The following is a 12,981-nucleotide window of genomic DNA, read 5'->3' as shown; positions in this document are numbered from 1 at the left end:
AGCCATTTGAACCATTTTTTGAACACAGACACTAAACTTATTACAGTGAACAGAGACGTCAATGAACGAACGGACAGATCATAACTTTGCGAAAATAAAGAAAGTAAACTTTTCACTCGAGGGAAGACTTGAACCAAAGACCTCTCGTTCCGCAGCTGCTCACGGGACCACGGCGCTCCTGACCTCACACTATCCTTGATGTTGCCTATCTTGCACATGGACTACTCAGTTTGTATATTTTGCTTATCTTTTTCATAGTTCCACACAACTTCTTCTGGTTTTCTCGATTGATCTGTGTACGGTTTTTCAAGGCTTATCCACTGTGCGAACTTATAACTAAACCTGAGGGGGGTGCGATGGGGATGTTCCCTGGTTAGAACTACTTCAATCTAACTAACCTAAGGACACACGCACACACATCAATGCCCGATGCAGGATTCGAACCTGTGACCATAGCGGTCGCGCGGCTCCGGACTGAAGCATCTAGAACAGCTCGGCCACCGCGGGCGGCGAACAGCAAAACGACCTGCGCTTTCTTCCAATCGATAGGAACGCTTCGCTCTTCTAGAGACCTACGGTACACTGAAGCTATAAGAGCTGTGTTTCGCTTACATTAGAGGTGCCACGGAAGTTTATACCAGAGTGGTTCAACGCAGGCAGTTATGGAGAATGGAACAGGGAACTGGGCGCAGTGACAGTGGTTGCAGAAGTACCCACCGCCACACACCATGAGGTGGTTAGCAGAGTACGAAAGTGGTGGGTAGGTGCAGAAACCCATGTTGGTTGCGCGGGGGGGGGGGGGGGGGGGGCGGCGGCGGCACAGTTGCGCGGGAGTCTTGAAGGTCAGCGCGCTGCAAGGAGCGGAGAGTTACGTTGCTGCCGAGAAAGGAGGTGGCGGGGAAGGGCAGAAAGAGAGAGAGAGAGAGAGAGAGAGAGAGAGAGAGAGAGAGGCCCAGCAGACGGAGGGGGCGTTTGGCGGGAAGCCGTACCCACTAAGTTCCGCCGCCCGCGCTATACCAGCCAGGTCGACCTCGCACTGCATTGTGTCAGTTCAGTTCACTGTAGACCAATGATGGGCTAAACTGCGATTTTCCGATATCACTGATTTCTGTGAATGCTACTTTTCAGTATCTGTTATTCATAACTGTGATTTGTCACAGTTAACGAATCCAGGTATTGTATCCCTCCACGATTTCTGCGATTGCTGCTACGAGGGTGATCCCGAAAGAAAGGCCACCTATTTTCTCGAAAGTTCATCATGTTGTTGTTCTTGTCTTCAGTCCTGAGACTGGTTTGATGCAGCTCTCCATGCTACTCTATCCTGTGCAAGCTTCTTCATCTCCCAGTGCTCTTGGTCCCACTCTACGATTTTTACCCTCCACGCTGCCCTCCAGCACTACATTGGTGATCCCTCGATGTCTCAGAACATGTCCTACCAACCGATCCCTTCTTCTAGTCAAGTTGTGCCACAAACTCCTTCCCAATTCTATTCAATACCTCCTCGCCGGCCGAAGTGGCCGTGCGGTTAAAGGCGCTGCAGTCTGGAACCGCAAGACCGCTACGGTCGCAGGTTCGAATCCTGCCTCGGGCATGGATATTTGTGATGTCCTTAGGTTAGGTTTAACTAGTTCTAGGGGACTAATGACCTCAGCAGTTGAGTCCCATAGTCCTCAGAGCCATTTGAACCATCTGAATACCTCCTCATTAGTTATGTGATCTACCCATCTAATCTTCAGCATTCTTCTGTAGCACCACATTTCGAAAGCTTCTATTCTCTTCTTGTCTAAACTATTTATCGTCCATGTTTCACATCCATACATGGCTACACACCATACAAATACATTCGAAGTTCATAGACCTGTTTATTTCTACAATGTGTGACGGTACGTCACATAAATATTGACATTTTTATCGGTTGTAAGCTTTTGACAATGTTGATTGGAATACTCTCTTTCAAATTCTGAAGGTGGCAGCGGTAAAATACAGGGAGCGAAAGGCTATTTACAATTTGTACAGAAACCAGATGGCAGTTATAAGAGTCGAGGGACACGAACGGGAAGCAGTGGTTGTGAAGGGAGTGAGACAGGGTTGTAGCCTCTCCCCGATGTTATTCAATCTCTATATTGAGCAAGCAGTGAAGGAAACAAAAGAAAAATTCGGAGTGGGTATTAAAATCCATGGAGAAAAAATAAAAACTTTCATGTTCGCCGATGACATTGTAATTCTGTCAGAGACAGCAAAGGACTTGGAAGAGCAGTTGAACGGAATGGACAGGGTCTTGAAAGGAGGATATAAGATGAACATCAACAAAAGCAAAACGAGGATAATGGAATGTAGTCAAATGAAATCGGGTGATGCTGAGGGAATTAGATTAGGAAATGAGACACTTAAAATAGTAAAGGAGTTTTGCTATTTGGGGAGCAAAATAACTGATGATGGTCAAAGTAGAGAGGATTTCTGTATTCTGCTAAAATGAACTAATTATTGTCATCCCAAAATGAATTTCTTTGTAATAGTTGTCACTTCAAATCGTCGCAGCGGTTGATTATTTTTAGTAAGCATTTCTTTCAGTAATTTGCGCTGCGGGACGCTCATCTTCCGATGCATCCTCCGGTCGGCCATTACGCGCCGAAGTAATAATTTATTTTTCAAAGCGTTAACAGTAACTGTAAATGCGAGAGATTTCGTTGTACGAACATTTCTAAATTTCAGCAGATAATTAAACGTTGAAGTACATTTTTTACATTATACACATTCCACGAGTTCAGGAAGTTTTACCTTGGCCGCTCCACGGCAACAATCGGAATTCTCTCGAGCCTTGCTTTGCAATCAATAAATAGAAATTAACAAAATTACATTGAATTCAGTTAACGGCAACCATATTTTAGTCATCACGTTCAAAATCTAAAGATGGTACATGAATAACAGCGGCCCTTCAAGAACCTGTTTCATATTTACTTATGCACGTAAGTAAATGTGATAAGAAAAGATAATTAAAAAATGTGTGTGAAATCCTATGGGAGTCAACTGCTAAGGTCATCAGTCCCCAAACTTACACACTACTTAACCTAAATTATCCTAAGGACAAACACACACACCCATGCCCGAGGGAGGACTCGAACCTCCGCCGCGACCAGCCGCACAGTCCGTGACTGCTGCGCCTGAGACCGCTCGGCTAATCCCGAGCGGCAAAAGATAATATCCCTGAGAGAAAGAATCATGCTGATAAATTAAAAATAAAATATATATAATTTTTATATATACAAGTAACAAATGGTTTACATCAGTTTACAGCTTCAACATTTAGCTATTTTTCGACATAATCACCATTTCTGTTGATGCACTTTTGTAGAAGCTGTGGCAGTTTTTGTGTACCCACGTCATACCAGCTCGCCGCCATGCTGTTCATAAAGTTATGAACCTCTTCTTTCACCTCGTCGTCGGAGCTGAATGGCTGGGACCACATTTAACGCTGACAGGTACTGTGAGACTTTAAAAAAACTCAAACGGGAATTCAGAACGGGAGAAGAGGAATGTTGAGCAAGGGCGTACACATTCTCCGTGACAACGCTCGCCCACACATCGCTCGGCAAGTCGTTGCCCTCCTGCAACAGTTTCAGTAGAACATAATCACACACCCAACCTACAGGGTGTTACAAAAAGGTACGGCCAAACTTTCAGGAAACATTCCTCACACACAAAGAAAGAAAATATGTTATGTGGACATGTGTCCGGAAACGCTTACTTTACATGTTAGAGCTCATTTTATTACTTCTCTTCAGATCACATTAATCATGGAATGGAAACACGCAGCAACAGAACGTACCAGCGTGACTTCAAACACTTTGTTACAGGAAACGTTCAAAATCTCCTCCATTAGCGAGGATACGTGCATCCACCCTCCGTCGCACGGAATCTCTGATGCGCTGATGCAGCCATGGAGAATGGCGTATTGTATCACAGCCGTCCACAATACGAGCACGAAGAGTCTCTACATTTGGTACCGGGGTTGCGTAGACGAGAGCTTTCAAATGCCCCCATAAATGAAAGTCAAGAGGGTTGAGGTCAGGAGAGCGTGGAGGCCACGGAATTGGTCCGCCTCTACCGATCCGTCGGTCACCGAATCTGTTGTTGAGAAGAGTACGAACACTTCGAGTGAAATGTGCAGGAGCTCCATCGTGATGAACCACATGTTGTGTCGTACTTGTTCTAGCAGCACAGGTAGAGTATCCCGTATGAAATCATGATAACGTGCTCCATTGAGCGTACGTGGAAGAACATGGGGCCCAATCGAGACATCACCGACAATGCCTGCCCAAACGTTCACAGAAAATCTGTGTTGATGACGTGATTGCACAATTGCGTGCGGATTCTCGTCAGCCCACACATGTTGATTCTGAAAATTTACAATTTGATCATTGGAATGAAGCCTCATCCGTAAAGAGAACATTTGCACTGAAATGAGGATTGACACATTGTCGGATGAACCATTCGCAGAAGTGTACCCGTGGAGGCCAATCAGCTGTTGATAGTGCCTGCACACGCTGTACGTGGTACGGAAACAACTGGTTCTCCCGTAGCACTCTCCATACAGTGACGTGGTCAACGTTACCTTGTACAGCAGCAACTTCTCTGACGCTGACATTAGGGTTATCGTCAACTGTACGAAGAATTGCCTCGTCCATTGCAGGTGTCCTCGTCGTTCTAGGTCTTCCCCAGTCGCGAGTCATAGGCTGGAACGTTCCGTGCTCCCTAAGACGCCGATCATTTGCTTCGACGTCTAACTGTCGGGACACCTTCGTTCTGGAAATCTGTCTCGATACAAACGTACCGCGCCACGGCTACTGCCCCGTGCTAATCCGTACATCAAATGGGCATCTGCCAACTCCGCATTTGTAAACATTGCACTGACTGCACGTTCGTGATGAACACTAACCTGTTGATGCTACGTACTGCTGTGCTCGATGCTACTACTGTAGAGCAATGAGTCGCATGTCAACACAAGCACCGAAGTCAAAATTACCTTCCTTTAAGTGGGCCAACTGGCGGTGAATCGAGGAAGTACAGTACGTACTGACGAAACTAAAATGAGCTCTAACATGGAAATTAAGCGTTTCCGGCCACATGTCCCCATAACATCTTTTCTTTATTTGTGTGTGAGGAATGTTTCCTGAAAGTTTGGCCGTACCTTTTTGTAACACCCTGTGTAGTCCTGAGTTGGCGCCCCGTGACTATCACCTGTTCCCTAGGTTAAAAGAACATTTGGCCGGAAAGCGATTCAGCTCCGAAGACGAGGTGAAAGAAGAGGTTGATAGCTTTCTGAACAGCATGGCGGCGAACTGGTATGACATCGGCATACAAAAACTGCCACAGCTTCTACAAAAATGCATTGACAGAAATGGTGATGGCTTGAACACTATCGGACTTAACATCTTAGGTCATCAGCCCCCTAGACTTAGAACTACTTAAACCTAACTAACCTAAGGACATCACACACATCCATTCCCGAGGCAGGATTCGAACCTGCGACCGCAGCAGTCCCGCGGTTCCGGATTGAAGCGCCTAGAACCGCACGGCCACGGCAGCCGGCACAGATATGGTGATTATGTCGAAAAATAGCTAAATGTTCAAGCTGTAGATGTAAACCATTGTAGAAATAAACAGATCTATGTACTTATTTAAAAAATAGGAGACCTTACTTTCGGGATTACCCTCGTACTTCTGCGACTTTTGCGATTTCCGCTACTTATCACCGTATGAAAAAGTTACATCTGTCCACACAGAAAATTGCATTTAAACAAGACTGTCATTAGTATTGTAGAATGAAGGCTTTCACGACCGGTTGACATGGCTGTTGATATACTTTTCGGGATGTGAGGTCGTGGTCCAAGAACTTTTCTGCTCCTTACGTTTCGTCCAGAACTGCGCTGGACTTCCTCAGAGGCGCTGCTCCGCTGAGTCTTGCAGTCGGCCGAGTCGGCAAGACTCAGCGGAGCAGCGCCTCTGAGGAAGTCCAGCGCAGTTCTGGACGAAACGTAAGGAGCAGAAAAGTTCTTGGACCACGACCTCACATCCCGGAAAGTATATCAACAGCCATGTCATTAGTATGTTTTACATTTGTTTTTCTTCCGTTGGCTTTGATTTTGTATAACAATATAAATAGTGTAATTAATATGTAAGTAGCCACACAGTACCGTAACAGTTCGTGTTTAGAAAAGTATTGTTATGTTCACAGGTGCCCGAACTACATTTCAGTCAGTATAGCGATAATTCAAAATATCATTGTCAACAGACCTGGACAAATTGCCACTGCGTCTTTAGACTGTCTTCGTCAGACGAGAGGTTGGTTTCTGTTTCGATGAACTTAACTACTGAAGTGAGATCGTTCTTTCAAATGTGAAACATCCCCCATTGAGTGCCTTTCATTCCAGGAAATATTAGCAATACTACTCTGTCAATTGCGTTGCTTGTAATTAGTGGCAGTAAACGTTTTCTTGTGATTTTGCACACACACTTCCGACTCTGATTATTGGTTGCTGTACGTGTCTATCCACATCAAGGCTCTTGAGAGAGAATCATGAATATTCAAGACAACTCTTAGAGCATTTGCAGTTTAAAAGTGGCGTAATTATGGAATAAGTGTACAGAATGAGGGACTGAACTGTGTTTAATTGAAGTTATTTTCCGCTTTTAAGGAATGATAAATAAATGGTTGAAATGGCTCTAAGCACTATGGGACTTAACATCTGAGGTCATCAGTCCCCTAGAACTACTTAAACCTAACTAAGGACGTCACACACATCCATGGCCGAGGCAGGATTCGAACCTGCGACCGTAGCGGTCGCGCGGTTCCAGACTGAAGCGCCTGGAACCGCTCGGCCACTACGGCCGGCTAACTAACGAAGTAATGGCCGCTATTGACAGGGCATCTCAAGTTGATTCCGTATTTCTAGATTTCCGGAAAGCTATTGACACCGTTGCTCACAAGCGACTTCTAATCCAGCTGCGGGCCTATGGGGTATCGTCTCAGTTGTGCGACTGGATTCGTGATTTGCAGTCAGGCAGGTCGCAGTCCGTAGTAATAGACGGCTAATCGTCGAGTAAAACTGAAGTGATATCAGGTGTTCCCCAGGGAAGCGTCCTGGGACCTCTGCTGTTCCTGATCTATATAAATGACCTGGGTGACAATCTGAGCAGTTCTCTTAGGTTGTTCGCAGATGATGCTGTAATTTACCGTCTAGTAACGTCATCCGAAGACCAGTATCAGTTGCAAAGCGATTTAGAAAAGATTGCTGTATGGTGTGGCAGGTGGCAGTTGACGCTAAATAACGAAAAGTATGAGGTGATCCACACGAGTTCCAAAAGAAATCCGTCGGAATTCGATTACTCGATAAATAGTACAATTCTCGAGGCTCTCAATTCAACTAAGTACCTGGGTGTTAAAATTACGAACAACTTCAGTTGGAAAGAACACATAGATAATATTGTAGGGGAAGGCGAGGCAAAGGTTGCGTTTCATTGGCAGGAAACTCGGAAGATGCAACAAGTCCACTAAAGAGACAGCTTACACTACACTCGTTCGTCGTCTGTTAGAATATTGCTGCGCGGTGTGGGATCCTTACCGGGTGGGATTGACGGAGGACATCGAAAGGGTGCAAAAAAGGGCAGCTCGTTTTGTATTATCACGTAATAGGGGAGAGAGTGTGGCAGATATGATACGCGAGTTGGAAGTCATTAAAGTAAAGACGTTTTTCGTCGCGGCGAGATCTATTTACGAAATTTCAGTCACCAACTTTCTGTTCCGAATGCGAAAATATTTTGTTGAGCCGAACCTACATAGGTAGGAATGATCATCAAAATAAAATAAGAGAAATCAGAGCTCAATAAAAAGGTTTAGGTGTTCGTTTTTCCCGCGCGCTGTTCGGCAGTGGAATGGTAGAATGATAGTATGATTGTGGTTCGATGAACCCTCTTAAATGTGAATTGCAGAGTAATCATGTAGATGTACAAGATATACATTTTATTATATACATCTGAAAGAGCGACTGACATACTACTCTTCCACATAGTCACCAAACATACTGGGGCAATTATCATAGCGGTGGACACGCTTTGAAAGTCCTTCGTCGTAAACTTCTGCCGCCTGAGACTCCAGCCAGTGAGCCACGCCCGCCTGGAGTTTTGCGTCGTCATCCAAGCGCTGCGTTGCGAGCCAGTTGTTCATCTGGGGAAACGAGTGGAAGTCGCTTGGTGCAAGATCGGGGCTGTAGGGTGGATGAGGGAAAACTTCCCAATTTGAGTGAATTAAGGAGTTGTTTAGTGCGGTATACCGTGTGAGCTCGGGCATTGTCGTGCAAAAAAAAAAAAAAAAAAAAAAAAAAAAAAAAAAAAAAAAAAAAAAATTTGGAAGTCGGCTTTCCTCGGCGTTTGTGTTGAACTCCTCTTCTAAGGCCGTGCAAAGTTTGACAGTACCGTCCAGAATTTATGGTTGCTCCACGTTCGAGAAAATAAATAAGAAGCACACCTTGCCTATCCCAAAACAGTCGCCATCAACTTCCTTGCTGACAAGGTTCGCAAACATTTTCTTGGTTCTTGGGAGCACCTTGTGTGCCCCCCCTCCATGGACTGTAATTTTGTCTCGCAACTGACGTGTTTCACCCAAGTCTCGTCACCGGTTACTATTCGATCCGATAACGAATCACCACGTTTGCGGTAGGCCTCCAGAAATGTCAACGTTGCCCCCATTCGCTGTTCTTTGTGGTGCACTGTAAGCATTTTGGGCACCCATCGTGGACAAAATTTGTGCTAGCTTAGTTTTTGAGTGAAAATTTCAAACAACAAAGACCGTGAAACTTGTGGAAAAGAAGGCGAAAGCTCACGAATCGTTCCGTCAATTTTAGCGACAAGATCGTCAATGCTCGGGCGTCCACTCTTCTCTTCATCATGAACGTTGGTTCGGCTATCTTTAAACCGAATACATAATTTGCGGACGGAACATTCACTCATTACGTTGTTTCCATACACTTCGCACAGTTCGCGATAAATTCCTAAAGGTTTCAGTTTTTTTTTTTTTTTTTTTTTTTTAAATCGTATCACAGACCGCACCTCACATTTGGCGCGATTTTCGATTGCAGCGCACATTTCAAATTCGAATATCGAAAAATCCAGACGCGCAGACACGTTGCCGCTGTCACGGATGGATGCCTTCTGAGCACACACCAAAATATACGCGATCGGCGCGCGCCTAGCGGCGTCAGACGTAAACGTTCCCCACTTTCTGAATAGCTCTCGTATTTTCTTTAAAATATTCACTCTCTATTTTACCCTGTAAGGGATTGAATTTCCAAAAACACTGAAATACGTATTTCTAACAGAGAGTTCAAGAACCACTTTTCATAGATGTAACTTTAAAAATATTTTAGTAGTTTTTTATTCGTTTTCAAACAAAACTTTCACCCACTGTTTCACTCCTATAGGGGATAAAGTTCAAAAAATGCAGAAACAAGCATTTCTTTATTTCTCGCAGACAAACCAAAATACCAGTTTTCGTAGGTCTGGCTTCAAAATTGCCTTAATAGCAACATTTTTCAAAAAAAACTTCAGCCCGTAATGGTCGAACTTTGAAAAATACCTTCATAAACGACGCCTACAGTGTAACATCAGCACGTTCTCCAGATTTCAGGTCTGCGTTTAATATCTAGTGGTTGTCCCATGACACAGGAACAGCAGTGGATAATGCTGTAGGCACACTCCGTTTCATTGCTGGCATACTGGGAAAATGCAGTCAGTGTACAATCTTGCGTTCAAATGGTTCAAATGGCTCTGAGCAGTATGGGACTTAACTTCTTCGGTCATCAGTCCCCTAGAACTTAGAACTACTTAAACCTAACTAACCTAAGGACATCACACACATCCATGCCCAAGGCAGGATTAGAACCTGCCACCGTAGCAGTCGCGCGGTTCCGGACTGAGCGCCTAGAACCGCTAGACCACCGCGGACGGCCAATCTTGCGTGATTCGTACTAAGCTAACATGTAATATCGGACATATACAGAGAAGGGCAGAACGAAGGGTCAGGGGTTCATTTGACCAATGGTGGCGTGTCACGGAGATGCTGAAGTAACTGAACTGATAGGTGATGCAAGATTAAACGGCGGATAGGCTACTCCCACAGTCTGAAGAGCCAGTGTTACGTAATGAAACTAGGAACTTATAATTAAATGTTTCCCTGAGACATGTAAGTTTCTTTTTATTATCTACGATAATGATCGAAGCAGACGAAATGAATTAAAATTTATGCTGCGGCCGGGACTCGAATCCGAGTCTCCTTGCTTGCTAGGCAGAAGTGCTAACCATTACACCACCACAGCACATTGTTCATCATTGCTGCATGTAGTATCTAATTGTCACTACTGCCAGGGTTCTCCGATGTTGGCAAGCACCTCAGCATTGGACGTAATGGGACGTCCTTGTACCATTTGGTGATCTTATAATTAAATGTTTCCTTGCGAGGGCACTCAGATTAGGTAGTTCGTGCAGCAATAATAAACACCGTGCTGTGGTGGTGTAATGGTTAGCATTTCTGCCTAGCAAGCAAAAAAGGCCCGGGTTCGAGTCCCGGCCGCAGCACAAAATTTAATTCATTTCTTCTGCTTCGGTCATTATCGTAGAATCTAGGAACATTATACAGTCCCCTGTGTATCGTTCCTGTCCAGATTGGAAGAAGATGAGAGTAACTACAAAATGTACTGAGGTGTCTTTACCCTTCTCCTCATGTGTACGGAATGGGAAGAGAACCTTACAAATGGTGCGCTTGGAAGTATCGTCTGTGATGCAGTTGACACTGGGACGCGTGTGGATGTAGAATAATTTCTTGTGAATTTCCGAGTCCCTGTCTCCTGTACAGTTCCCTCTAGCCCCCTGACGTCTTAACACACGTCCGACTTCCCGTCCCTTGTATTACTCAGGGTCCCTCGCAGATTCTGTGGAGAAACTCCTCATTTCTTGTCTTATCGCTTCACTTAGTTTCCGACATCTCTGTCTCACATTTCATACTTATCGATTATTAGCACCGTTACAGAAGAAGCAGAGCCTCTTCTATACAGAACGGGATGTTCAAAAAGTCTCTCCGCAGTGCCTTATGATTGTTCGCCTGCCTGGGTTGCTTCCCTTCAAGTGGACTCTCCCAACATTCCACTGTTTCGTTTATCTCAGCCAGCGTCAGTAGTATGGTTGGTGTGTGTCTTTACGTGTTGACGTCAACGTTTAAGTTTAGTTCCTTTGTTTGTCTGTTTCGTTTTTTGTCACTGTTAAAACGCTAACCACTGAAGAACGTGTGTTTTTAGTCGAACAAGTGTTCAGAGCTGGCGGTAAATACACAGTTTCAGTCCGTCAAACACTTAATTCAGTTTTCCCGGAGACAACACTGCCACATCGCGATACTGTGCGAGAGTTGATTAGCAAATTTAGAAGTACGGGTTCAGTGACAGATACACCGAGAAGTGGTCGACCCAGCGTTTTGTCTGAGGATAAACTACTCGATATTTCCGATAAAATGTCCACGAGTCCGAACAAGTCAGTAAGAAAACTCGCCCAGGAAATCGATGTTAGTGTCGGAACGGCCCACACAGCTTTCAGGAAAAAATTAGAACTTTTCCCAAACAAAGTGACAGTCGTGCAAGAACTGAAAAATGCTGATCATGGCAAGAGACTGCATTACTGTCAATGGTTCAAAAATTTCGTTTAACAAAATGGGAGGGATATTCATAATGAAACGTTTTTCGCTGATGAGGCGTGGTTTCATTTATCCGGGTACACGAACTCGCTAAATTCTCGTGTGTGGAGTACTGCAAATCCATTGTGTATTCATGAGGAACCAGTTCATTCTGTGAAAATAGGAGTTTGGACTGCAATTTCTAGACTTCGCATTGTGGGTCCCGTATTTTTCAACGAAACAATAAACGCTCAACGCTACTGCAGTGATATTCTGTACCCATTCACAGGAGAACTTGTGTTAAGTGAAATACTGAACGGTTATTTTCAACAAGATGGTGCAACCGCGCATACAGCTCGCGTTTCAATGTCACTGCTTGCTGATGTTTTCGGTGATGGCATAATTTCACAGGGACTTTGGCCTCCACGGTCGCCTGACCTAACACCACCTGACTTTTTCCTCTCGGGTGCAGCGGAAGCGACTGTCTATAAAAACCGTCCAAAATCCATCGATCAATTGAATACTGCAGTATCCACTTTCACTGCTCCTCTTACAGAAGAAATGTTAGACCTTGTGTTTGGAAACATGATTAGACGAACTGAATTGTGTATTCAACAACAGGGGGGAAACTTTCAACATTTAACGTGAAAATTTGTAAGTAAAAGTTAGTACTCAATGAATTAATAACTTGTATTTGACTGAGCTGCATCTCCGTATATTCACAGCAGCATACGGCACTGCGGAGAGACTTTTTGAACACGCCGTATTGGGAGAAGTACTAGAAATCCTCCTCCAGCAAAGAACTGTATGGAATGCCCTGCTAACTTTTCAGTATTGTAGGTGACAGATCTGAGAGACAGATTCAAATGCCGATAAAAGGTAAAACTCACTACTTGACAATTACAGTGGAGTCATGTTGGAACTGCAGCGAGGAAAACTCACCAACAACGTACATACTCGTCTGCAGTAGGCGCGCCCTTACCTGAAACAACAGAAACAAAATAACTGTAAATTGTGTGCAATATCACATTTAAGGGATGTTAGCAGATAAAGTTATTCCTACAGATAACACGCATTTTTTTTTTACTCGTTTCCTTTCGTAATGTCTTCTTTCCCTCTGAATTTTTAACCACACTCAGTGAGCACCATTTACTTTTAAACACCATCACTAGCTCGAATTACGAGGGCCGTTTGAAAAGTCGGCGCAAAAATAAAAACTACTTGTGTGTTGTTTGGGGTAAACCTTTTTCATCCAACGCTGTTCTAAT

The 12,981-nt window shown here is 44.4% G+C and overlaps 1 non-coding gene across 1 annotated transcript; it reads left to right on the top strand.

The window, feature by feature from the left end:
• The first annotated feature begins 10,555 nt into the window (after nt 1–10,555).
• Trnaa-agc (transfer RNA alanine (anticodon AGC)) lies at nt 10,556–10,629 on the top strand. The gene has a single exon. It is a non-coding gene; the product is annotated as a tRNA-Ala (tRNA).
• Nucleotides 10,630–12,981: the final 2,352 nt, after the last annotated feature.

The sequence above is a fragment of the Schistocerca nitens genome, chromosome 11 (assembly GCF_023898315.1).
Source record: "Schistocerca nitens isolate TAMUIC-IGC-003100 chromosome 11, iqSchNite1.1, whole genome shotgun sequence".
NCBI lineage: Eukaryota > Metazoa > Arthropoda > Insecta > Orthoptera > Acrididae > Schistocerca > Schistocerca nitens.
The sequence above is the reverse complement of the archived record's forward strand: the minus strand, read 5'-3'. Positions and strand labels throughout refer to the sequence as shown.